General features: G+C 41.8%; 1 protein-coding gene across 3 annotated transcripts in view; it reads left to right on the top strand.

Moving 5' to 3' along the window:
• CLIC5 (chloride intracellular channel 5) overlaps positions 1-25,549 on the top strand; it is a 199,189-nt gene that overhangs the window by 93,353 nt on the left and 80,287 nt on the right. The window lies entirely within an intron of this gene.

Below are 25,549 nucleotides of genomic sequence, written 5' to 3'. Positions count from 1 at the left end.
GCCTCAGGATGAGTCACACCTCAGGTCTCACCCTTACCTGATGTAGATGGTATTTAGATGGGACTTTGGACTTCAGACTTTAGAATTGACACTGGCATGAGTTAAGACTTTTAGGGCTGTTGGGGTGGAATAAATGCATATTGCATGTGAGAAGGACATGAATTTGAGGGGGCCGGGGACAGAATGCTATCGACTAAATTGTGCTCACCAATTCATATGTTGAAATCCTAATCCTCAATGTGACTATATTTGGAGATAGTGCTTTTAGGAAATAATTAAGGTTAAATGAAGTCATAAGAGTGTAGCCCTAATCCAATAGAGTTGGGGGATGTATAAGAAGAGGAAGAGAGACATTCTCTTTCTCTCTCTCTCTCTTTCTCTCTCTCTCTCTCTCTCTCCCCCTCCCTTTTCCTCTGTCTACCAAGTGAGGACAGAGCTGGTAGGCAGCCATCTGCACACCAGGAAGAAGACCCCCATAGCAATCAAATTAGCCGGCATCTTGATCTTGGATTTCCCAGCTTCCAGAACTGTGAAAAAGAATTTTGTTGTTGTTGTTTAAGCCACCCGATCTATAGGATTTTGTTATGGCAGCCCGAATAGGCTAAGACTTTAGCATTGTGATTATAACAACAACACAAAAATGTATCTTATATTTCCCTCACAGGTCAACCCTGACTGTCAGTTAACAAATCAATAAACATTTTCTGGATTTCATCTGTCTGCAAGGCACTGTAGAGAATATAGACGTGTGAACAACATGTTTCTTTCTCCAATGGAGACTACAGTTTAGCAGATGAGATAGAGCTTGAGTGTGTATACCAACAGGAATCTAACTTTAAAGGGCAACAGAAGATAGTGCTGAATGTTGGGTTCAGAAGGAGGGGCCATAACTTCTGGTGGGACAATTATCAGGAAAGGTTTTGTAGAGTGAGAAGTGATGTTAATAAATATCTCTAGGAAGCAAACATTTTGCAGAGCTTCCCACATACCAACTAAGTTAATGGGGTCAAATGCTTGGGTTAAGTCCACAGTGCCACTCATGTTGCTATTCTCAGCATCTTCCAGTGGCTGCCAATGAAAGAGTATCAGGTCTCCTGTTCCATGGGCAACACAAGAGACACACTGACTTTCAAGTGGACACACTGCCACTGATACATGTGAGTAGTTCATGGAAAATGACTCAGGTTAATGCTGTCCTGGAATTGTGTACAAACAATATGACCCCAGGGTCTTCTGTCCCTGCACAAGACTCCTTTATGTTGGGCAAGGTCACATTTACTGCCTCTTTATAATCGAAGCAATTAAGTGACCCCCCAAGTGGTTTAGCTACTAGTTGCTGTACTTGTGGAATGCAGTGGAGATTGTATCCTTACCAGGTTCTCCACCCAGTGAATGAGCACAGAGGAAATCTCAGCTCTGAAACCAAAAAGGACTTCATAATTTAATTGAGCCCGGTTGTTTTCAAGTGTTTCCTGGTGGCAAGGAATTCTTTTTTATGTCAACTAAGTCATGTGTGGAGCCTCACTATAGAAAAAAATGATTAAAGAAGGCCTTCTCTGGCTTATCCTGGCTGTGTCCTTCTTGACCCCAAAGTGGCCCTTAAGGCACCTTCACAAAAAGCTGGAGCAGACAATTCTACCCTTTTCAGTTGCAGACATCACTACCCTCTTAGACTACGATGTCCTTTCATCAGAATGAATGCATGGCAGGATTTTTACCTGCCTGCAGTCACACAGCTAATCAGAGGCCAAGCTGGGAGCAGAACCTAGGTTTCCTGACTCCTAACCTAGTGCTCCTCACCATCTGGGTAGCCATATTCAATGGTACCAAGGATTCTGACCAACCTGCATTCCTGTTACACCAAAGAATCCAGTGATGCTGGGGAAATCAATGATGGTGTGTCAGGATCTCAGGGTATGAGCAGGGTTAAAGGCACTGTGCTAGTCTGTTCTTATGCTGCTAAAAAAGACATACCCAAGACTGAGTAATTTATAAAGGAAAGAGGTTTAATTGACTCACACAGTTCCACATGGCTGGGGAGGCCTCACAATCATGGTGGAAGGTGAATGAGGAGCAAGGTCATATCTTACATGGTGGCAGGCAAGATAGAGCTTATGTAGGGGAACTCCCCTCTATAAAACTATCAGATCTCCTGAGACTTATTCACTAACATGGGAAAGACCTGCCCCCATGATTCAGTTACCTCTCACTGGGTCCTTCCCATGACGTGTGGGAATTATGAGAACTACAATTCAAGATGAGATTTGGGTGGATACACAGCCAACCCACATCAGGCACCAAGAGATAATTGAGGTCTATACATGGGAGAACAACTACAAGGACCCTTTACTTAGATCTGACCCTTTACCCAAAGAGAGTCACTGGAAGGAGGATGACCTTTGGAAAAGGGATGCAGTCAACCCAGAGTGGCCTGGTAGGGATGGGGCCAAGGCAATAAATACCCAACTTCACATGCATTAGGACTTCTGATCCTAACGCAACCAGAGGGCAGGGAGCCCCTTGATGCTATTCCCACTGTCGGCCTCCAGGCCCCAAGCAGAGTGGTGAGGCTAGAGAGTGGAGGGCAGATCTGGAGGGACACACAGGCGTTTCCAACCCAGCTGCTAAGAAAGGAGTCACTTCACTGTTGTACTGCGTAGAGCTTATTGAAACACAGTGTTTTAGGGATGAGCCTGCTTTTTATAGAAAGGTACCTATGGGAAGAAATTAGCAAGGAGGTCAAATACACATATTTCCTGCTCTGCTGTACTAACTGGCACAGCAACTTTTAGATTCTTCCCTGAAAATTAGAAAATGGGAGATTAAACCCTGAAGGTAGAATGAATTGCTTCATGATGTGCTCTCTGTTATCTCTCCGACCATCTCTTACCACTCCCTACCTCACTGCCCAAGTGACAACCACACTGAACAACAGCCCAGGGCTCCCAGAGGAGCCAGGCTCTTTCTCCTCTCCCACAGGTTTCCCTCTCTATGTGGATGCTCCTTATCCTCTTTCCCAGGGCTTAGCTTCTGGAGGCCTTTTCAGGCTCTCCCTCTGGCATGACCAAGCTAATTTCGGTGTCTCTCTTGGGTGTTTCCCTGTCTCCCATGTACTTTGTCACTGCTCAGGTCCCGTTGCCTTAAAGGAGTGTAAGAGTGTACCAAATGTTCTGTGTCTTCCCCGTGAGGCAGCAATGAGGTCAAGGATGGCAGTTACTGACATTGTTTCCCTGGTATTAAGACAGTGCCAGGCATAGAGTTGCTCAATGGATGTCTTTGGAGGGAAAGAAATATTTCTTGAGCCCCAGTCGTCTCATCTTTGAAAAGAAAGAAAGCATCGTGGAAACCTCAATGAATTCTTCATGAGTGATTTTGAACGGATGGCTGTAAACAAAGCTACTCACTGAATGACTTATGTTTTTCCTTTAAAGTCCACCATCAGAACTCCATTTTGTGGATAACTATCCCCAGCGAAGGCAAGAAGACCATGAAAGAAGCCTTGCCCTGCAGTGAGCCAGGGGAGAGCATCCTGGTGACCTGTCATTTGCAAACGTCTGTATGTTGTTTCACAGTTTATGAAGCACACATACTACGTTACCTAGGACCTCAAAACAAAACTGTGGGGGTGGGGCACTTAGTACAAGTGTCGTTCTCCTTTTACTGGTAGAGGAGACCTGGAGCACCCAAAGTCAAGTGTCTTGTCCCAAAGTCACACAGCCAGGTAGAAGTCAATGTCAGGCTGGGCTTTGGAGCTCCTGCCAAGAGTCTTTTCCACCCCCAGCATGGTGAGTCCAGGGATAGCACAGGTGACAGCACTGGCATTGTGGAACTGAAGACAGCAGACTCCCAGGCCAGGGGGCCTGGAAAGTACTTGAGAATTATTTCTACACACCCCTCTCATCTTGAGCACAAGGCACAAATGCACTGATGGCTCCTCTAATGTTTTATTTGTCTTTTAATCCCAAATACTTTTTAAAATCTCTAGGGGAAAACCAATTCAATTTTTGTACTGGTTTTCTCTTTCCTTTACTATGTTCCACTAAGTGCTTTCCCACACTCTCTTTGATGCTTTTCTTGAAGGGCCCAGGTTCTATTCATCTCTGTGATGATGTTTTCATTCAAAAAAATAGTTTTTCTGAGGCCCTACTATGTATTGGACATTGTTCTTAGTGCTGGGACTACAGCAGTGAACGAAAGAGATATAGTTCCCGACTAAAGGAGTCTTGTGTTCTAGTGGATGAGACAGGGAAGATATAAAGAAATGAGTCAAGTAATTTCAGGTGATAAAAAGTACTATTAAGGAAATAACTGGAGGACTAATTTAAATGGGAGAAGGGTATAAAAGACTTATCTGAGAAAGGCTTTATATTTTAGGCCCTAAGGCAGGTTCTTAGCCCTTATCAGGTGAGGAAATATTTGGTGAGTGAATGGGTGTATGCATACATTTAAATGAATGAATGAATGAAGGGTTGTCTATATTCTCTCTTTACACAGGCATTCCCCTAACCTACCTTGTGCTACCTGTTGCCTACATGCCAGCCAGTCCATACCTAACTCTTTTATGTGTCTCCTCAGAGGTCCCATGCATCTGTAACTCCTAAGGCCATGATATGCAGGAGCAGGGTAGCCAGAGCAGAACTATAAGGAATGCCACATTCACTTTTCCAGCTGATTGTTACAAAACTGTCTCAATGTGCCAAGCACTCCTCTTCCTGTCCTGAAGGCTGTATATTGACATCACTTACCCAACCCCAACCCCCACTAGATAGTATATGGACACTACTCGTTTGATGACAATTTGGTGGCTCTGTGCATGACAGCACACGCCCTGTCCTAGAATGTATGCATTTTTATGGCTTCCTAGTAAGAATGCTAACAAAGTCCTCCCTGGCATTCCTCTCACCCTCCCTCCCTCCCTGTGCTGCTGCATGAAATTTAGATCGGGTGAGGTCAGGCTGTGAAAAAGTCCCTGGGTAGAGGTCTGAGGATTTAACAGATTTGTTGAGCATTATGGGCTCTCACTGAATGTATGTTACAAGGAAGCCCAGCTCCTTTATTTTATTGGCATTTCATTTTCTTCCATTTCCCTGACCTTGCAGGCTTTTCCCTGTGCAGCTCATAAAAGTAGGTAACCAGGCTCAGTAATGCACCTTGTGCTTGAATCGTTTCTCACCTTTTACCAAGACTTATTCTATTTCTGGATGTATCATTATTCTTTTCAGCTCTTACAAACTCCAAATGCATGTCATTTAGACTGATTCCCAGACAAGAGATAAAAGTGTCAGTCAGTACTAAAAGCGAATCATTGACTTCTTAAATGTTCCTTATTAAAACTACTCATCTATGCAGCCATGCAATCTGAGACAAACAGAGTTGACCCAAGTCTCCATGTGTAAAATGTCTCATGAGTTGCAGAGTCACATACCACATGATAAAGTTTCAGCCAACGACGGACCCCATAGAAGACGGTGTCCCATAAAATTACAATACTGTATTTTTATTATGCGTTTTCTATATTCAGATACACAAACACTTACTGTCGTGTTACAGTAGCCTACAGTGTTCAATAGAGCAACATGCTGCACAGGTTTATATCCTAGGAACAATAGACTACACTGTATAACCTAGGTATGTAGTAGGCTGGAACTATCTAAGTTTGTGTAAGTATACCATATGATGTTCACTCAATGACAAAATCACCTAATGATCCCTTTCTCAGAATGCATCCCTATTATTAAGCAATTCATGACTGTGTAAAAAATTTATATCATGAATTCATCCACTGAAAGGACTGGAAACGCCTTAGAGATGGATGAACACGATTCCTGAAGATACTGAGTCCCAAGCAGGAGCAGCAAGGACATGCCCCTAGTGACCTAAACTGATAAGACGGAGTCAGGACCAGAATCACAGCCCCTGCATGGTTAGGTGTCCAGATTTTGTTCACCTTTCTAAACTACAGGTTCCACAGCTACCTCTTCTTACACAGAAACCTTCCCCTAAAGCTGGGCTCCTTCACATTTCCCGTTTCTCATGTTGGTTTTGCCATCTTCCAATGTTCCGAGATCAAAATCTCAGTGTCATCCTTGACTGTCCCCTGTATTTCTTTCTTTTTTTCTTTTTTTTGAGATGGAGTCTCCCGCTATCACTCAGCTCACTGCAACCTCTGCCTCCTGGGTTCAAGAGATTCTCCTGCCTCAGTCTCCCAAGTAGCTGGGATTACAGGCACCTGCCATCATGCCTGGCTAATTTTTTGTATTTTTGTAGAGATGGGATCTCACCATGTTGGCCAAGCTGATCGCGAACTCCTGACCTCAGGTGATCCACCCTCCTTGGCCTCCCAAAATGCGGGGATTATAGGCATGAACCTCTGTGCCTGGCCTGTCCCCTGTATTTCATCAGACATAGAGTCTTCCTCCAGAGTGGTTCCCTTGGTAGATGGCCACCAAAATCGAACAGCAATATGAAAGTGCAGGGTTTTCCTCCCACCTAGGCCAGCCACCCACAGAGGTGGTAACTAAGGGAGTCCACATTGTATCTTATTGAGGATCAACCGCTTACAGAAAAGGAATGTAATATCCATTATGGTCTTTGACAAATATATAATCAGATTTGCCCACTGCTTAAACTCCCTGGTTGCAAATCACAAGCCTTGAGAAACTACATTACTTTTTCAGGTATATTTAGAAGCTAATTGTTTAATTTTCTTGGAACTTACATGTTGCTTACTTCTGGCTCCTTAGTTTGTAAAAAGTTCAGGATGTTTCAAAATTTCAGAAATTATATACTATAAGAAGATACTACTCATCTAATAAGTAAATGTGTATAAAATGAAATAGCAATAAGACAGAAAATAAGGCCAGGTGCAGTGGCTCGCACCTGTAATTTCAGCACTTTGGGAGGCTGAGGTGGGCAGATTGCTTGAGCTCAGGATTTCAAGATCAGCCTGGGAAACATGGAAAAACCACATCTCTACAAGAGATACAAAAATTAGCCAGACATGGTGGTGCATACTTGTAGTCCTAGGTACTCAGGAGACTGAGGTAGGCAGATCGCTTGAGCCCTGGAGATTGAGGCTGCAGTGAGCCGAGATCACACCACTGCACCCCAGCCTGGGCTACAGAGAGAGACCTTGTCTCAACACAAAACAAAACGAAACAGAAAATGAAAATAAGCACTAAACGAACCTGTGACAAGGGTCAATGCATGCTTCAAATAATGATCTTTGAGCTTCTTAGAAGGCAAGGAGGGAAAAAAAAAACACAGTGAGTTATAGAATTCTCTTTTTGAGAGTGAAAGAAGACAATTTCTTGGAGAAACTAAAGTTCCCTGTCATTGAATTACTTTGAAAAGTATTTTTTTCTATTTATAAAAGTAATTAGATAACTTTTGATAATGTTTTGGTTTCTTTCTAGTTTTTTTTAATTATTGGAATCATACAACCTATACATTTTGCAGCACGCTCTGTTTGCAACATGTTATCACTAGCGTTTTCCCTTAACATTAAGTATTCTTTTCTTTGTGGCGATAAATTCTAAAGCCAGCTCTCTCCTTTTTCGACTTTTATTTTTGTTTTGGGGGTATACGTGCTGGTTTGCTACATGGGTAAATAACACATCGCTGAGGTTTGGTATATAAATGATCACTGCCACCTAGGTAGTGAGCATAGTACCCAATAGGTAGTTTTCCAGTGTTCACCCCACTCCCATTCTGCCCCCTCTTGTAGTCCCTAGTGTCTATTGTTCTCATCTTCATGGCCATATGTATTCAATGTTTGGTTCTCACTTGTAAGTAAAGAACATGCAGTATTTGGTTTTATGTTCCTGCCTTTATTTGCTATCTGAATCAGTGTGGTACTGGCATAAAAACAGACACATAGACCAATGAAACAGGATAAGGAACCCAGAAATAAAGACCCACACCTAAGGCCAGATCTTCAATAAGGCTGACAATACAAGCAATGGAGAAAGGACTCCCCATTCGATAAATGGTGCTGGGATAACAAGCTGGCCATATGCAGAAGATTGAAACTCAATCCCTACTTTCACCACATACAAAAATTAACTCAAGATGGATTAAAGACTTAACTGTTCGACCTAAAACTATAAAATTCCTGCAAGAAAACCTAGGAAATACCATTCTAGACATCAACCTTGGCAAAAAGAAAAAAAAGTGACTAAGTCCCCAAAAGCAATTGCAACAGAAATATAAAATTGATAAGTAGAACCTGGTTAAACTAAATAAAGTTTGCATGGCAAAAGAAACTATCAACAGAGAGAGTTAACAGACAACCTACAGAATGGGAGAAAATATTTGAATAGTATGATGCATTTCACAACAGTCTAATACCTAAAATCTGTAAGGCCATTTCTCACGTGGTGGTTTATAAGTAGTGTGTGGGGATCACTCAAAAATATAATGAACAATGCCATCAACATTTTTAAATAGAAAATGCAGTAGAAATTTTGGGTGATTGTTTCATCTAGTGACTGTAAAAACTGAGGCCAGGGCATTAAAATGTGATTCATGGAGAATGATTTTTCACAGGTGCTAATCTTATGTAGTAGGAATATCTAATCTTGTCAGACCAATGTGATTCAGGACAAGGCAGAAGGCTGGAAGAGTGGGTGGAGCCCACATAGCCTTAGTGGACCTTTCCTAAATGTCACTTCTCAGAGACGGCTCTTAATTCAAAGCTGCTTTAAGGTTTTGAGTTACCAGGGAATCTATTCAGCTAGTTCAGTCTTTAAGATATTGAACAATGCCTTAACGAATGAGGAAAGAATGTGACTTGCTTAGAGGGTCTCTTGTCTATTCAAAGAGGTACTTTGGACTGGAAAAAAGGGAGGAAATGCTCCTTCCCCTGAACTCTGAAGATTGGTCTTCAGTCAGCACATATAATACATGTGTCCTGGGTCCTCATGGCACTATGAGATATGAAGGGAAGATTCTTATTCTAACATTATGAATAAGGAAAACAAAGCTTGGAGGAGGTAAATGACTTGTCCAAGGTTATGTCTCAGTTAATAATGGAACCAGAGCTCCACTTAGTGTTGTCTAACCTGACCTGTAGCTATTGTGTATCCCACCCTGTTGTGCATTTCTTTCAAACCCTGGCTGTTGAGCTCCTTTGGAAGGCTGATCCACAACTCTCTCTTAATTATTATTATTATTATTTTTTGAGATGGAATTTTGCTCTTGTTGCCCAGGTTGGAGTGCAATGGTGCAATCTTGGCTCACTGCAACCTCTGCCTCCTGGGCTCAAGACATTCTCCTATCTCAGCCTCCCATGTAGCTGGGATTACAGGCATGTGCCACCATGCCTGGCTAATTTTTGTATTTTTAGTAGAAATGGGGTTTCACTATGTGGGTCAGCTGGACTCGAACTCTTGACCTCAGGTGATCCACCCACCTCAGCCTCCCAAAATGCTGGGATTGCAAGCATGAGCCACCGTGCCTGGCCTCATAATTATTTTCAATCCCAACTTCTAGCACAGTTGTTCTCCAAGTGTGGACCCTACACCAGAAGCCTCAGCATTACCTGGAAAAGTGTTAGAAATGAAAATTCTTGGGCCCCACCCTGGATCTACTGTGTTTTAATAAGGCTTTCAAATGGTTCTGATGCGTGCTAACATTGGAGAGCCACTGTTCTGGAAGTTCTCAATAAATATTGTTGAATACTTCCTAGAATCCCCATAGACTTTCATTGAAATATATAAAATATTTAAGAATTCCTACATATATTTTTATTGGAATGCCTACGATGCCTGCTCAGGAATCACTCATTGTTAGCCATCCCTAGTCAGAGAGAAGAGTATTTTATCACACAATGATGAGGAAGCCCAACACTATGTTCTTGGATGTGGAAAGCACTGAGGGAAAAAGCACCATGTGCAGAGGCAATATGATGGATGGGTCAGATCAGGTATAAGATCATAATGTAGTGCTGTTTATTGAGCACTTATTTTGCACCACAAACTATCCCTAAATGCTTTACATGGACGATCTCTTTTAATTCTCACCACAACTTTTTAAGTACCACATCATATTTCTACTTTACTGATGAGCAAACTGAAGCCAGGAAACTTTCCCAAGATTACAACCCTAGTAAGCGGCAAAGTCTAGTCAGACCCAAAGCCCAGGAGCTTCCCTGCTATTGTCTTTTGTCATCTTGCTCTGTTGCTTCCAGAGGGGAGCCCCACCACTGCAGCAAGCGACAGGGAAAGACACTGAGTGGAGACCCAATGGGCATCCCTTGCACCTGGAACAAACAGCACCCTATGCATTTTTGATGTTTAGTATTTGCCAAGTAAATGAATGAAATGAACTGTACACAACATAATTCTAATAGAAGTAGTCTGAAGAGGCTTTCCAGAGAAGGTGGGGTCTGAGTTAGTATTTGAAAGTAGAGACAGATAATGTTGTCCAAAAGAGAGAAATGACATGAACAAAAGTGCAGACATAGCGAACCCGAGCCTAGTCAGAAGAGGTGGGCAAACAGTTTGCCTAGAGGGGAGGGGAGGCAGGGGAAGAGGCCTTGAAAGGGGAGCATTTATAACCCTGGAAAAAGAAAGTAAAGGTCCCTGAGAGGCAGCTCAAGGAGTTTGGATTTTATTATTAGTGCAAAGTCATTGGAGGGTTCTGAGTATGGGCTCAAAAGGGCCAAAGAAATAATTTAGGATATTTTATTGTATGCATTTATTATTTTTAATTTACAAATGATAGAGGGAAGTTAGCTAGGCTCCAGATCTGGGAGGTTTGTTGAAATAGCAACTAGAAGATCATCTTTCAAAAAAAGTCACATACTATTTTTATTCCTTACAATTTGAAGGTAGCAAGAATAATTACAATATGCTTGTCATTAAAGCTTGCACTGGAATTTGATAAAAAGAGGTTTATGGTTCACTATAAACAGCCTGAAGTAGTGACATAGGGAAAAGGATGCAAAATACAAAAGGCCACAAAATCAAAAATAAAGAATGAGAAAGTTAATATAATCCTTGTTATTCAAGGGTGAAATAAAAATAATCACCCAATCTGTTTATTATTTAAAATACATATTTATTGCAAATATGTATTATAAATCATCTGTATAGTTTAATCACAACTTTCTTGCAAAAGACAAAGCCCTGAAAGGAAATAATTTCCTCTTTTGATATATGGGCAGATCTGTATGAACTACATTGCTCATTTAGCATTGAAAAGTCAACCAAACATGGGAAGACAATATGCACATTGCATACATACAGCACACACGTAACATCCAGCCCTGGAAAGAATCAACAATTTCCCTTTGTAGTTGGTAGTGTTATTTTCCCGACAAGCTGCCTTTTGTTTTTTCTAGTTAATGTTAGGAAACCTTGTTGGTCTACGCCATTACAATGTCCATCACCCATTTGAACATTTAGACAGAGTCTGGAGTGATTATTAACACTGAGAATCACTACATTTGATCCAGTGAAGGATAAATTTGTAGTACGATGAACCGAAAGTACTAAGAAGAGGTTATTTGACATTTTTAATTGCTTTGAATTGAATAAACTCTGTCTGTGCATAGGCATTGTACAAATGAGTTTGCCATTAAAAGTAATGGCAAAAACAGCAATTACATTTGCACCAATTTTTATTAAGTGTAAGCCTCTATGTTTAACCATGCCTTCAAATTCTTTTCTGAAAGTAGAAATGCGCATACATAGAGTGAACAACTCATCCCAGTTTGCCAGGGACCTTCCCAGTTTTAAACCCTGAAAGTCCTGGAATCCCCCCACCCAGTCCTAGTCAACCTGGGATGGTTACTTACCCTACACATCTAACAAAGAAATAAACAAGCAGACAAAAACCAAATCTACCAAGGAATTAATAAAAATGAAAGGACACTTTTCCAATGTCCCACCCAGTAGTAAACACTGCTTCCTAAGATATGAGAAACATATTGTTGAGTCTCCTATTTACCATTTATTTCATTCTGCCCTACATATAATATAATTATTATATTAACCTTCATCTCCCCATAGGTGACTGAAAGCTATAATCACTTCCACTGGTCAGAGTTCTTCTATGCACATGGTCTCATTTGACCCTTGCTGTCACTCTGAGTGATAGGCAGAGAAGGTGTCAGAGACGCAGAGATGAGCAACCCCCACTTTTTAGGGGAGCATCAGGACAGGAATCCAGGATTTCTGATTCCAAGCCTGGTGGTTTTTTCCACCACTGATCATTTACACTCTCTTTATGACATTCAGGCCGTGATCCTTTACCTATATAACATAGAGAAATAGGCTATTTATAATTTACAACATAAATTAAACCAAAGACTTTTAAGCACTTTTTAATTATATTGTATACCTTTCAAGTGAGGGTGATGAATGGTACTGTACCCCTTTTTCATAGTAAGAGAAATGAAGGCTCCAGCTAACTTAGCTCAGGTTGTACAGCAGTTGCAACTTAAAGATTGACAGGTAACATATTGTCTTGTTCTTTGTAATCTGAAATACTTGGATTTAAAGCACCTTTCAAGATTTTTTTTTAAGATTAGTAACACAACTGTATACATATATATTTAAAAGAAATGTCTATATTGATAGAGACCTAGACAGAAACAAGCACTTGCCTGCCCCAGTGAGAATCTGAGGGCAACTCTGGTTCCTGGCACACTGGACTGGGGATGCCATCTATACGTGTGTTGGACAGTCCCTGTTGACTAAAGTTAAAATATGCATTTTAACTTTGACAGAAATACTTTTGTTTCAGTTTCATATTGAATGACAGGAGCCACATGTGTATCACTTTAGGATCTGGTTATTTCTTGGCACCTAAGTTACTTTCTATTTCATTGAAAGTCTTTCTTTCATCTTTATTTGCCATTCTCCTCTATCTACTACATGGCAGGCCAGTGAGCTTGAATTTACTGAGTCTCCAGTGCCCAGGTCAGGACTGGAGAGGAACTGTCCCCTGTGTGTGCCTCACCAAAGCTGCGTCCTGCTCACTCTCCAGTTCTAAATCGGAGTCTTTGGAGGCACAAGTAAAGGGACCCAACGGCACATCAGAGGGGTTTTCCCCTTCATATATTCTTTCCTTTTTTGTCACCTCCATTTTAGTTTATTTGTTTTAAAATTGAAAATACAAGATGACTGTGGCAACTCAAACCTTAAAGAAATATATAGGTCTACAATCCTTTATCTGTAATCCTGAAATTTAAAAAGCTCTGAAAACTGTAAGTTCTTTCATAAGTTTGTGGAAATTTACTTGGAGGCAAAACTGCCTTGAACTTTAGAAATGATTTGTAGTCTCTCTTTACCCTGCTTAGTGCTGCAGAGATGTGTTTATACGAGACTTGATTACAGCAGTGTGGTGTCCCAGAGCCTGCAGGGGGTGGGGATGGGGTTACATGTATATCCACACATGTTACCTTTCTACATTCCAAAATACCTTGAATTGTGAAACATATCTGTTCCCAAGGGTTTGAAATATTTCTTTGCTTGAAACCACATAAAGAAAATATGAAGAATCTTCTTTCACACACCCCTTGAATGCACCCACCTGAAGAAACTGATGTTATCAGTATCAGGTCCCACCCTCAACTCCTCTCTCTTTATGGCACGCTCTCTCTCTCTCTCTCTCTCTCTCTCTCTCTCTCTATATATATATATATATATATATATATATATAAAATAGTAAACACTGCTTCCCAAGATGTGAAAAACATATTGTTGGGTCTCCTATTTACCATTTATTTCATTCTGCCCTATATGTAATATAATTGTTATATTAACCTTCATCTCTCCATAGGTGCCTGGAAGCTATAATCACTTCCACTGGTCAGAGCCCTTCTATGCACATGGTCTCTTTTGACCCTTGTGGTCACTCTGAGTGATAGGCAAAGAAGGTGTCAGAGGCCCAGAGATGAGCAGCTCCCAGTTTTCAGGGGAGCATCAGGACAGGAACCCAGGATTTCTGATTACCAGCCTGGTGGTTTTATATATAAAACCATATATATCTTCACTCTCTCACACACGCACACAATCATGAACACATACAGGGTTTTGTTTTTAAATACAAAAAGGGATCACGCAGTTCATATTACTTTTTCACTTGCCTTTTTCTCCTACTGTGACACTCCCTCTAGAATAATACATAAGAATCCAACTCATGCTTTTTCATAGCTGTATACTATTCTATCATATGGTGGTATCACACTGTAATCAACTATTCTGCTTTTTATTTTTATTTGATTTGATTTGATTTTTGAAATGGAGTCTTGCTCTGTCACCAGGCTGGAGTACAGTGCACCATCTTGGCTCACTGCAAGCTCCGCCTCCTGGGTTCAAGCAATTCTCCTGCCTCAGCCTCCCAAATAGCTGGGACTACAGGCACATGCCACCACCCCCAGCTAATTTTTGTATTTTTAGTAGAGATCGGGTTTAACCATGTTGCCCAGGATGGTCTCGATCCCTTGACCTCGTGATCTGCCCACCTCAGCCTCCCAAAGTACTGGGATTACAGGCATGAGTCACTGTGCCCGGCCCCCTATTCTGCTATTGATGAACATGTTTTCATAGTATTTTGCTTTTGAGGATCAAATATTAGTGATTATATTGTAAAAGGAATATATATCTACAGGGTTTAGTTCATTTTATATATATTGGTATGTTGGTTGGCAAAAACAAACAAACAAAAAACACCCACAAAACACATTTCTCTCTGCTATACAAAAAGAAACCCTGAGACAACGGGTGTTTATTTTAAAAAATGAAAAGAAGGAGTTAGCTGCAAGCCAGTTATTTATCCTGCAACAGGGAGGCTTTCTACGAACTAGAGGTTGCATACAGGTAGACTGCTAAGCCACTGAACTGCTCAGCCATGGTCATCAGGAGCTCTCAGGACAGTACCTTCAGAGATCCCAGTATACTAACCCAGCCATGTCGTGTTTCCATAACTTAATGCCTGGAGGGAGGGTCCGACATCTGACTGGTCCCACAGGCAAAGAGGCAGGTAACTTCATGGGGTGCAGGATGGGGCCTGTTGGAGATGAACATGCTCAGTGACTCTAAGTTCAGCTGGCTTCTAACAGACAAGCCAAGTCATGGAATTTCAATAAATAATTTAACCTCAGCTCCAGTTTCAGCTTCAGTGTTCACTTTCAGCACCTGGCTGCCATTGTTATTTGCAAGCTGGCTCCTCCTCTGCACGAGGTATGGAAATTTGGCTGAGATTCACCGACATTTTTAGAAGCCAGTAGGGCCAGATTACTATGAAGAAGAGTGGAGTTTTGTTTTTGTTTTCATTTTTCCTAACCAGGAATTATGTGAAATCTGGATGAGCAATGATGCGATTTTTAAATGAAAAAGAAAAGCTGACTATCACTGACCCAATGCATCGATTATAAAGGTCTTCTGATTATCGCCGTATGAGGTCTTTATCTAGCAAAGGTTCTGAAGACCAGCCTTCTCAAATACTAAGAGGCATAAATCACCTAGAGGTCTTATTGAAAATGCAGGTTCTCATTCAGTAAGTATGGGGAGGGCCTGAGAATCTGCATTTCTAATGAGCTCCCAGAGGATGCTGATGTTACTGGTCTGTGGACCTACTTTGAGCAACAAGGCTGTAGACAACCCAGAATTTCCTCCTAACAAGAAAACTATTCCTTTAGGGCCATTTCTGAGAGTTCCAGGGGAGAGATAGAAAGCTCTTAATGAGACTTGATTGAGAGATAAACTTATAAGGGGGCCAGAAGCTGTAGGACATTGTGTTCTAGCTGAAATTTCAATCCACTAATGAAGAAGACCGGATATGGCAGTGGTAGGTTCCATTATTGTACGTCATCCTTTCAGAGCATCTTTGATCTTCACAGAGAACTCGTGAAGCAGGTGGGCAGCTGTTACTATTCCCAATTACAGAGATGGAGACAGCTTTGAGGCCAATTCAAGCTATCTTTGCTTTTTAAATTATTTTCTGGGTGAAAAGATAGAGAGAAGACATGTCTTGCTCAAAGCTAGTCACATAATTGTAAGTGCTATAGAGTAAAAGTCCTTGATACCCATGCTTTACTTATGTTAAATTTGTTTCTAAGCCTTGTTTCTATTCCCACCTTTGGTATGTCTCTGAGGCACTGGTCTTTGCATGCAGGCTACATTTTGAAGAACTAGAGTAAATGTCTCTGGCCCTGAACTGTATCATAGGACTGAGAAGAGAAAAGTAAAACAGGATCTGTTTTACAACTTAGTAGAAAAACTCATGTTACAGAAAAGTTCATAAGAGCTAACTAGGAGGACATAGGGGAAAATTATGCTTCTCATTTTAGTTTTGTTCATATCTTTTAATTCTTCAGTAGGCTTCTTCTCTGTGTATAAGAGTCAGCAGAATTGCATCTAAGGTTGACTTTATAAATAAAACATGTCATTACCAAATAATGTTTACACTCTGTCCTACTAATCCTAGTTGAGACCTCAGAATTTTCTATATTATGTTTCCAGCAGCCTCCTTCAATAATTGGAAGATGAAGCACAAGTTGCAATGCTTCTTTGCCATTCCTGAGCCTCTATCAAAAAACAATTTGAAGTGGCTGATCCTAAACATTAGATAGGATCTGGAAGACTATCTGTTATTAATGCCTGAAGTTCATCACGTAACATCATGTGTTCTAAACATAGTCCAACAATAGCAGGCTTCCTTCCTTAGACAGGTCTTGTACATAAAGGAAAGGTTGGGACTTTGGCTCCTCCTGGCTTAAGATGGTAAAAATAGTTTGGTGGAGGTTGGGGTGGAGATGAGATGACCATAGTAAAATGTTTTTAAAAACATGTACAACACCCTGTTTGGCACCTTCAAACTAAATAAGATACAAGTGACATGCTCTGTTGATTGTCAACGATTACGTATACTTCTACTCTAGACCTATGGATGGAACAATTTCTGCTAGAACTGGAGATGCATTTTCACATATTCTATATACAGGATGGCTGATTTGAGGAATCCGCTCTGTGGATAGTAGTATTAGAATGTGGCACCCAAAATATAGTTCTTTCTGTGCTTGTGAATTTGAATGCCCCGAGAACATCATACTAAATTCTAGGACTTACAGAAAGGATCCAGTGGAGGAAAAGAACAATTTCTGCACCTCATTTATTTAGGAGTCCACCAATGGGGCAGTTTTGTAATTTTATAATGGCCACTTTCTGTTTTTTCTCCTAGACATAAAGTGGAGAATTTACATTAGAGTTTTTCATAAGCAGGGGTCACCTCTGACTCGTTTGTGCCCAACGAACAAGTGAGCATAACGAGAATCAGAGAATTTAGATGTAGGCATTATCTAGGTGTCCCTTCATTTCATAGATAAGGGTGCAGAATGCCAGACTGAGACAGTGACTTGCTCAAGGGCACATTCATCTTGCAGAACAACTGGGACCAGTATGCAGGTCGTCTGACTTCCACCGCTCAGGCAGAAAAGCAGGGTGGGCAATCTGTCTCTTATAAATGTAAAGGAATGTGTGAACGAAAATATGGTAGGGCTTGGAAACATTCCTTTTTGAAAATAACCACTGACTCCTTCATCTCAGGTTGTGGCTTCCTGGGTGAGGGCCTGGACTATTGTGTGTGTGTGGTATAATTACTGGGTAGGTTTATATTTTTATGGGAGTACAATAAAGAGAACATTTCCTGCCTTCCTCTGCCATTTAAAAAAGATTTTCATTTCCCCTTTTGGCCTGGGGATTACAAAAGACAGACTCCTTTCCAATTACAGCTCAGCCTGAGCTTGAACATATAACTCAGCCAGCAGCAAGTTCAAATTGATTTTTTTCAAGGCTGAGAAAACGAAATTGGGTCTTCTTGACACAAAAACTGGCTTGGTTTTGTCTGTAACTGTGAGGCTGTTTTCAAAGCTCCCTTCTAAAGCAGAAGATATAATCATCCAGGACTAACTACAGTCTTTACTGTAAGTTCTATAGGAGCTCAAAAGAAATTAGTTGGGTGGGTCCACGTGACAGGGGCACTTGGCTGGGAGAAACATTTCCCTGTTGCATGGTGGCAGAGGACTTTCTCCAGACCTGTGACCTTTGTTTGCTGGTTGGGGGTGAGGAGAGGGAGGAAGGAGGAATTGGCCCAGAGGGCAGAGTGACCTTGAAGATGGCAGATGCACTGAGTGCTTTCTGCCAGGCACTGTGCCCCCACTTTACTTGTGTTATCTCCCCTAATCCTCCCAATCACCCTAGGCCAGAGAAGAAGGAACATAGTGAGAAGAGACAGCTACACAGCTTCCCTTCTATCCTTCACCCAGGAGCTCAGGAGTTGCAGAGCTGCAGTAGGAGTGTGGCTTGCTGTCTTTACCCTGAGTAAATCCTCCACAATTAAAACAAAACAAACAAAAAAAAAAAACACACACACATTGATGTGAATCCATACCCTTCAATAACCAGGCAGGATTTTTCTTCCTCTGTCTTCAGCTGCTTACTCTTTTAAGGGAATAAAATGAAAGATAAGCAAGGGTTAGCAGGAAAGTCTCTCTGAAGATGACTTTCCAAAAGATTCAGTTCTGTTTCTCCTATCTTCCATGATTATGTCTAAATTACATAAATTCATGATTTTGACTAAGATTTCAGCCATCTCCATTCAATAGCAAACTTCATCCTTACTGATGCTCTATGTGGCCTTGGAAAAGTCATCTGAAGTCTTTGGACCTCAGCTGCCCTAGTCTAAAGAAGTTGGGTAGAGCAGGAGGGGGTGGAGGGCGGAGACATGGGGTGGGAACAGCCTTCCAAAAAGGGTGCTTCTTCAACTGCTTTTTAAGGTAAGGTGCTGAGAAAACTATGGAAAGCTGCTACAGGGAAGTTGTGAGAAGGCAGAGCCCAGAAGCAGCTAGCAAAGGTGGTCACAGGTTGTTCTTCCTTTGTGGCCTGATCTTCCTCGCAATCTACAGTGCTGGCCTCTCCCCTGCAGACCCAGCAGCCTGTGTTTTCAGGATAGAATGCTAGTCCACAAGCTTTTTCATCCTCTCAGCAAACATTTATCCAGCCCTGTGCTGTGAGCCACGCATGGTGCTGGGAGAGAGGACTGTAATGGCTTGTGGAGTCTCTATTCTGCTATTGGAATTTTTAGGTGCAAATAAAAGATTTAGTGATTTTCATCTTCTCCTAGCCACATTTTAGGAACAGAGTGTCTTTCAAGACCATCCTTTCTAACGTATCCACTTTAAGAATAACAAGGTTAAGGCCCAGAGAGGGAAAATTACTTGCCCCAGATCACACAACTCTTTGTGTCAAAACTAGGTCTGGAACGCAGGACTCTTAATCTTCTGCTTTTTATTACATTGCCCCGTATTGCTTAAAGGGCTACCCAGGGAATTCAGTTCACCAGGGAACATCTTGCCTCTCCAAACATTCTTGCTAACAAAGATCTTACTACACAAGTTTAGGAAGATGTCACTATTGCAAATTCATAGCACTCATATTAACGGCAAAGCTAAAACATTTCTACTGTCACCCACCTCCAACTAATTAAAAAAGAAAGTGTTGTTGTTTTTGAAGCCTTGCCCTTCCAACCAACCTTGAAGTAATTTTAAATAGAGAATTTTAAATGAAAATTAAGGCAGTTTTGTGATAAAGAGTGCCTGCCTTTTGGTCTGGGGCACTCGTTGTGTGAGCTAGTCTTTCAAAGCTGCAGAAGTAATAAGTTGGCAGGATCTCACATAGGAGATAATAGATAAAAACCTACATGTCTGGTTTCAGGACCTCCAGGAAGCTATTGTTGCCCTTCTTCCTTCTTTCCCAGTTCTTTAATCACTTTCTGGCAGACACCTGCGGCCCCACTATAGAAGCTTCATCTCCTTGCTTACATCTGGGTCATGATAAATAAAACTACCCCAGGAGGAATAAGTGCTTAGCAGTTATTAACAATTCATACTTAAATGTGAATGCTTTCAGAGTTGGCATTGAGAGATACAAGTGGGGAGAGGCATGCTGGCCAAGGGCGGCTGAGGGGTTTAGAGACGCATGATGGTGGAAATAGCAGATCAGGAAGACACAGAGACCCCCAGATGATGAGCGTTTGACTGCCTTGTGGCTTTGCCTGTGACTGGGCTGGGGTCCTCAGAATGGAGGAAGAAAGGGAACTAGAGAATTCCTGCATGAGTTTTCCTGACGGAGCATGAACAAGATCTGCTTGGAATTTCTTGCACACCCGCTGATATGGTTTGAATGTGTGCCCCCGCCAAACCTCGTGTTGAAATATGATTCCCAATGTTGGAGGCAGGGCCTGGTGGGAGGTGTTTGGGTCATGTGGTTCGTTGCCTCCTGTATGACTTTGTGCCCTCCCCATAGTAATGAGTGAGTTCTCACTCTGATAGTTCACAGGAGAGCTGTGGTTTAAAGGATCCTGGTTCCTCCTTTCTCTCTCTCTCTCTCTCTCTCTCTCACTCCTGATTTTGCCATGGAAAGTGCCTGCTCCCATTTTGCTTTCCACTGTGATCATAAGCTTCCTGATGCCCTAACCAGAAACTGAGCAAATGCTGGCATGACACTTGTACAGCCTGCAGGACCATCAGCCAGTTAAACCTCTTTTCAATATAAATTATCCAGTCTCAGGTATTTCTTTACAGCAATGCAAAAACAGCCTAATACACCTGCATTGTGCAATCCAGCCTCCAGGCATGTGCTTATGCCATCACTTCTGCCTAGATGGCCTTACCTACCACTTTGCATGAATAAACTCTCTTACCTTTGAGGCTCATACTGGGCATTGTTGCTGCCCCAAATCCTTCCCTGAACCCTTAGGTGGGCTCCTTCCTGTCCCCACTCCACCCATGCTCTACCACTACTGCACTTCAGTGGTGACCTGGCCATCATCTCTTTACCTTTTGCTGCCTCTGTTGTGTGACAGCTTCTCAAGAGAGGGACTATGTCTCATTCATCACCACATCACTACATCCCTAGTCTCTGGAACCAAGCAGGGCCTTGGTGAAGATGCATATCTGGCTGTGTGGATCCACCCTGCCCAAGTGGCCAAGTGCCTACATACGGTTGAGAGTGGAGATAAAGCCTGCTGGCATTCCACATAGCCAAGAAAGCCCAAAACAGGACCTTATGAGGACCCTGGCATTTTTTTAAAAGGCATGTTTTTCACCATAGCTGACTAGAGGAAGGTGGCTGGAGAGAGCAAATGTGATTGGGTACATATGGCCTGTGGTTGACCACATGAGAACTTGAGCCCAGTGGCTAAGGTTTCTGTACCCAGTCACAGCACTCTGTCACCCTCAGGGAAGACCCACCTGGCAGAGCTGAAGAGTTCTATGTGGAGACACAACCATAAAAATATTAGTTGGCACGTGAAGTTCTTGGCATTGTTTATGGCTGCATTGACTTGAGGTTCTCCAGATATCTTGATCCAAAATGGGCTCTCCATTCCCTGAACAACTCAAAATGGTGCACTTCTTTCAGTGCCTGTGCAGGGATGGAAGGTGAAGAAGAACAGCATAGAAACGGAGTGGGAAGTAGGAGTGGGGCCAGGATGTGAAGGAGTTTCCGGTTTAGATAAGGAAAAAGGAAACAAAAAGAGGAGGGAGAAACAACGTCCAAGTGCTACGGTCTGTGTTTGGTCCAGCCCGTCACACATGTCCCGAGCCCAGAGACTGATTCTGCATGTCTACAGTGGGGTCAGGGAGCTCATTTGTTTCTTTGTTTGTTTAACAAGCTCCTTTGGTGATTCTACTGGACATCTCCCACTGTGGGCACCACCAGATCAGAAGTTGTCAGTCCTGACTGAACATTAGAATCACCTCGAGAACTTTGAGGGAAAAGAATTCTGATGTCTGAGCCCTACCCCCAGACTAATTAGATCAGAATATCTGACAGTGGGGTCTGGGCATTCCAGTTTTTAAAATGCTTAGTTGAGTGGAATTTTCAAGCTTTAAAAATATACTTTGTTGACCTATAAACTAGTAATTTTGCAAAAACTTTTTGCATAAGTTCTCAGATGTACATGACCCTAATTAATAAACCTCAGGACTCAGATTTCATTTTAGTGTCATAAGCTTTTAATTTGTTATATTTGAGTGTGGGATTTATGAGTGATTATTGAAACCAACAGAGAGCTAGGATGACAGATTTTGGGATGTCTCTAAAGTCTTTCCAGACCAGCTTATCCTATTAAGAGGCTATATTCAAAACTCAACATTCAGACAACCAGAACAGAAGGGCAGATGAGTAATAACTGAGAAATCTCAGCTATCTCAGGATCCCACACACCAACCTTTGTAGGAGTAGGAGAGCTCAATGTCAAGATATCCTTGTTTGGTATGAGGATTATAGGAATTGCAGGGTTATTCCTTAAATGTAGGGGGAATGGATTCATGATCAAGAGCTGCCATTAATTTCCATAGTATCTTGGATAACAAATAAAAAAAGTGTCAAGGGAGGAAAGCAAAATTTTGACAGTGGCCTCATTAAGTGGAAAACGTATTTCCTCTATTAGGATAGGGATTCTCCAAGGAAGGCTTAAGTGAGGAGACCTCTTCTTCAAATTAAGCCAATGTGGAAAGGAGTTGTGTTTATTTGAGGTTGTAGATTTGTATCGCTCTTTGGTTTCCTGTGTTTTGGTACATTTCTGAGGTGGAAGAATTCCAGCTTTCAGCTTTCCTGATCCAAGCATTGAGAGCCATAATCAGGTCTAAAGAATAGGATGACAGTACCTTAAATATCTGTGAAAATGTTTCCGGATGTTGAGAGAACACAAAGGCTTCCAATAAACTTCAATAGAAAACTTCCAGGAATCTGTCCCAGACCTGATCCCTCAGCTTCAACCATCTATATTCCTTGGGTTCCAGCCCTTCTCATCTTTGACTCTTGAACGACTTGAAAAAGGTGTCTGGTTGGAGGGTGTTGCTTTTCACAGAAATTCAATGGTCTTGTAAAGAACATACATGCATGTATCTATCATTGTACCAACAGTTAACCAAACATGAGTCACTTTTCCCTCTCTCCCTTCATAGTAAATGCATGACTGACCTAGTTTAGGAACACTCTCCTCTGGTCAATGAACTGTAGCTGTAGTTCTTCCTGTATTTGCTTTCTTTGTTGAATTTATTGCTTCATACACAAAACCCTGAACACTAGGTACTATTGAAGTTTTGTGCCATCAAAGAGAGGTCTATTGACTCTTTACCAAGGCATAGCATTTCATAAATAGAGTGTTTAACAAGCTCTTCCTAAATGTTGTTCTTCTGTGGCCATATGACAATAATCATAAATGTATAAAGGAAATACTATATGTTTTATACATATTGTTATCCAATTACATAACAACTCTGCCACCAATTTGAAGGTAAGGGACCTGAGGCTAAGTGTGTAGGTGAGTTGCCTGCTGAGTAACAAACCAGCCCAAAACTTAGTAGTTTTAAGCAATGATAACACTTATTTTGCTCACAAACCTGCAGTTTGGCCAAGACTTGGTGAGAATGGCTAATTTTACTTCAGTAGATGTCATTTGGGACAAGTCAATACCTGGGGGCTGCAATAATCAGAAATTACATTCATTCTCTTGTCTGGTTGTTGAGGCAACCTGTCATCTGAAAACTTAGCTGAGACTATTACCTGGAACACTACAGAGAACCTTTTCATGTGCTTTGGGTTTCCTCACAACATGGTGGCTAGGTTCCAGGGGCAAGCATACCAAAAGATACAGAGAGAGAGAGAGATAGGCAGAAGCTGTATCACCCTCTATTACCTAATCTCCGAAGTCACACATTGTGTAACTTCTGCCATATTCCATTCACACAGGCAGCCACAAAGGCCTGCCCTATTTTAAGAAGAAGGGAAATGTGGACTCCACCTCTAGCTGGGGCTGTGGAAAGGTTATGAATGTCATACAGGATTGGAAATAGTGCTGCAGACATTTTTTCTGCTGGTTGGTGTCAGGGGAGGAATTTGAACCCAGGTCTGCATGGGTCTATACAATGCCCCTAACACTGTACCACAGTATTCTGTGAAGTTGAGGACTGAAATCTGCCTCCACTGCAATGGAATTTAGCTGTTAAAGATTACACCTGGGCTAGTGAGCAGAAACAGCCAAACTTGGAGGCAGAGAGTGTGGACTCTGGGCTTTCCCAAGGCATGGTGCAGGTTTATAATATTAACATATGAGAGCCATTCTGCCTTCCCAAGATTGGTGGAATCACTTGGAAGATATATCAAGGCTATCAAACTTATATTTCTTGAGTACTTACAGGTTTCTGAGAGCAGATAAATAAATCACTGAGTCACATTCATGCTAACGGAGCATAGCAACTAGATTACTGGAAGGGCAGATCATTTAGTTTTGAAAAATAGTAATAACAAGGCATATTGTCTGACTTATAAGAAAACCTCAAGTATCTAGTAACTGGTGAGATATTTAATTGAAATGAGGCAAATTCTAGAATAACATATGACATTGGAATGAGATAGGCTAGGAGGTGGAACCAACAAGGGAGACTTGAGCCAAGCAAGCCCTACAGCCTTTCAACATTTTCCCTTGTTTTCTTTCCTTCTCTGACTCTCCTTTCTACTTTTGTTTAAAGCTTAGGGTAAGTAGCATGTTTATAGGCCTAGAACCCAGAGTTATTGCTGACTTGGGAAGGACAATCATGTTTTCAAGAGTAGATAAGTTCTCCAAAGAGCACCAAGAATGGAGGGGAAGAGTGGTGAGCTGAGAGGGCAAATACCAGAAAGAGGAGGATGTCAGCAAGAAGAATAAGGAAGAATAAGGGGGCCACAGGCAGGGCCAGTGCATAACATGCAGTGCCTACTGCCAAATGAAAATGAGGGACCTAGGCACCAAAATTATTAAGAATTTCAGGATAGCAAGAGTAGAGCATTAAACTCAGTGTGGGGCCCCATTATTCAACTGCACAGACTGCCTGCCCGTAAAGCCGGCCCCTGCCTCCTAAGAGGCACCAAGTGGCAAGGGAGGCTGCAGATGGCTGAGCTTTAAGAAGAAAGGATAATCAAAAGTTTTAGCTATAAGACAAATATCAGGTAGGTGAAGACACAAAGGAAAAAAAATTGACTAACCCAGAAAGAGATTAAAAGACAACAATTTCAGAAGTTGTTAAACAGAAGCAGAGCTGGCAAGAGGTTTAAAAGAAACCCATTCATTTATTCAAATAGTGGGACATGAAAGAATAGGAAAGAAGCCACGTGGGAGTAGAAAGAGGGGGCTGGGAGAAGGGGCAGTGGTGTTGAGTTGGAAAGGGCAGTTCTTTCTCAGAGAGTGTGTCTTGAAGTATGGGAGGGTGAATATACACTCAGTGGTGGATGGACGTAAAGCTCAAGGCAGGCTGAAGGACAGACACCCCAACAGGCCACAAACACAGTGGCATTGTGCAACATACAAAGTTGTAGGCGGCCTTGGGCCCAAAGCCACCATCAGACCAGGCTAGTTATACATCAAAGGCACCACTGGACCCTGCTCACTTAGAGATGTAAACCAAGGAGCCTGCTAAGTCTGGAGCTTACTACGAGTTCTTTTGGAAGGGGACATGTACACAACTATATTCAATTGTTTACAAAACCATCTGGTGAGC

This window comes from Chlorocebus sabaeus, chromosome 17 (assembly GCF_047675955.1).
Source record: "Chlorocebus sabaeus isolate Y175 chromosome 17, mChlSab1.0.hap1, whole genome shotgun sequence".
NCBI classification, from domain to species: domain Eukaryota; kingdom Metazoa; phylum Chordata; class Mammalia; order Primates; family Cercopithecidae; genus Chlorocebus; species Chlorocebus sabaeus.
Note: the sequence above shows the minus strand (reverse complement) of the source record. Positions and strands in the feature narration are given on the sequence as shown.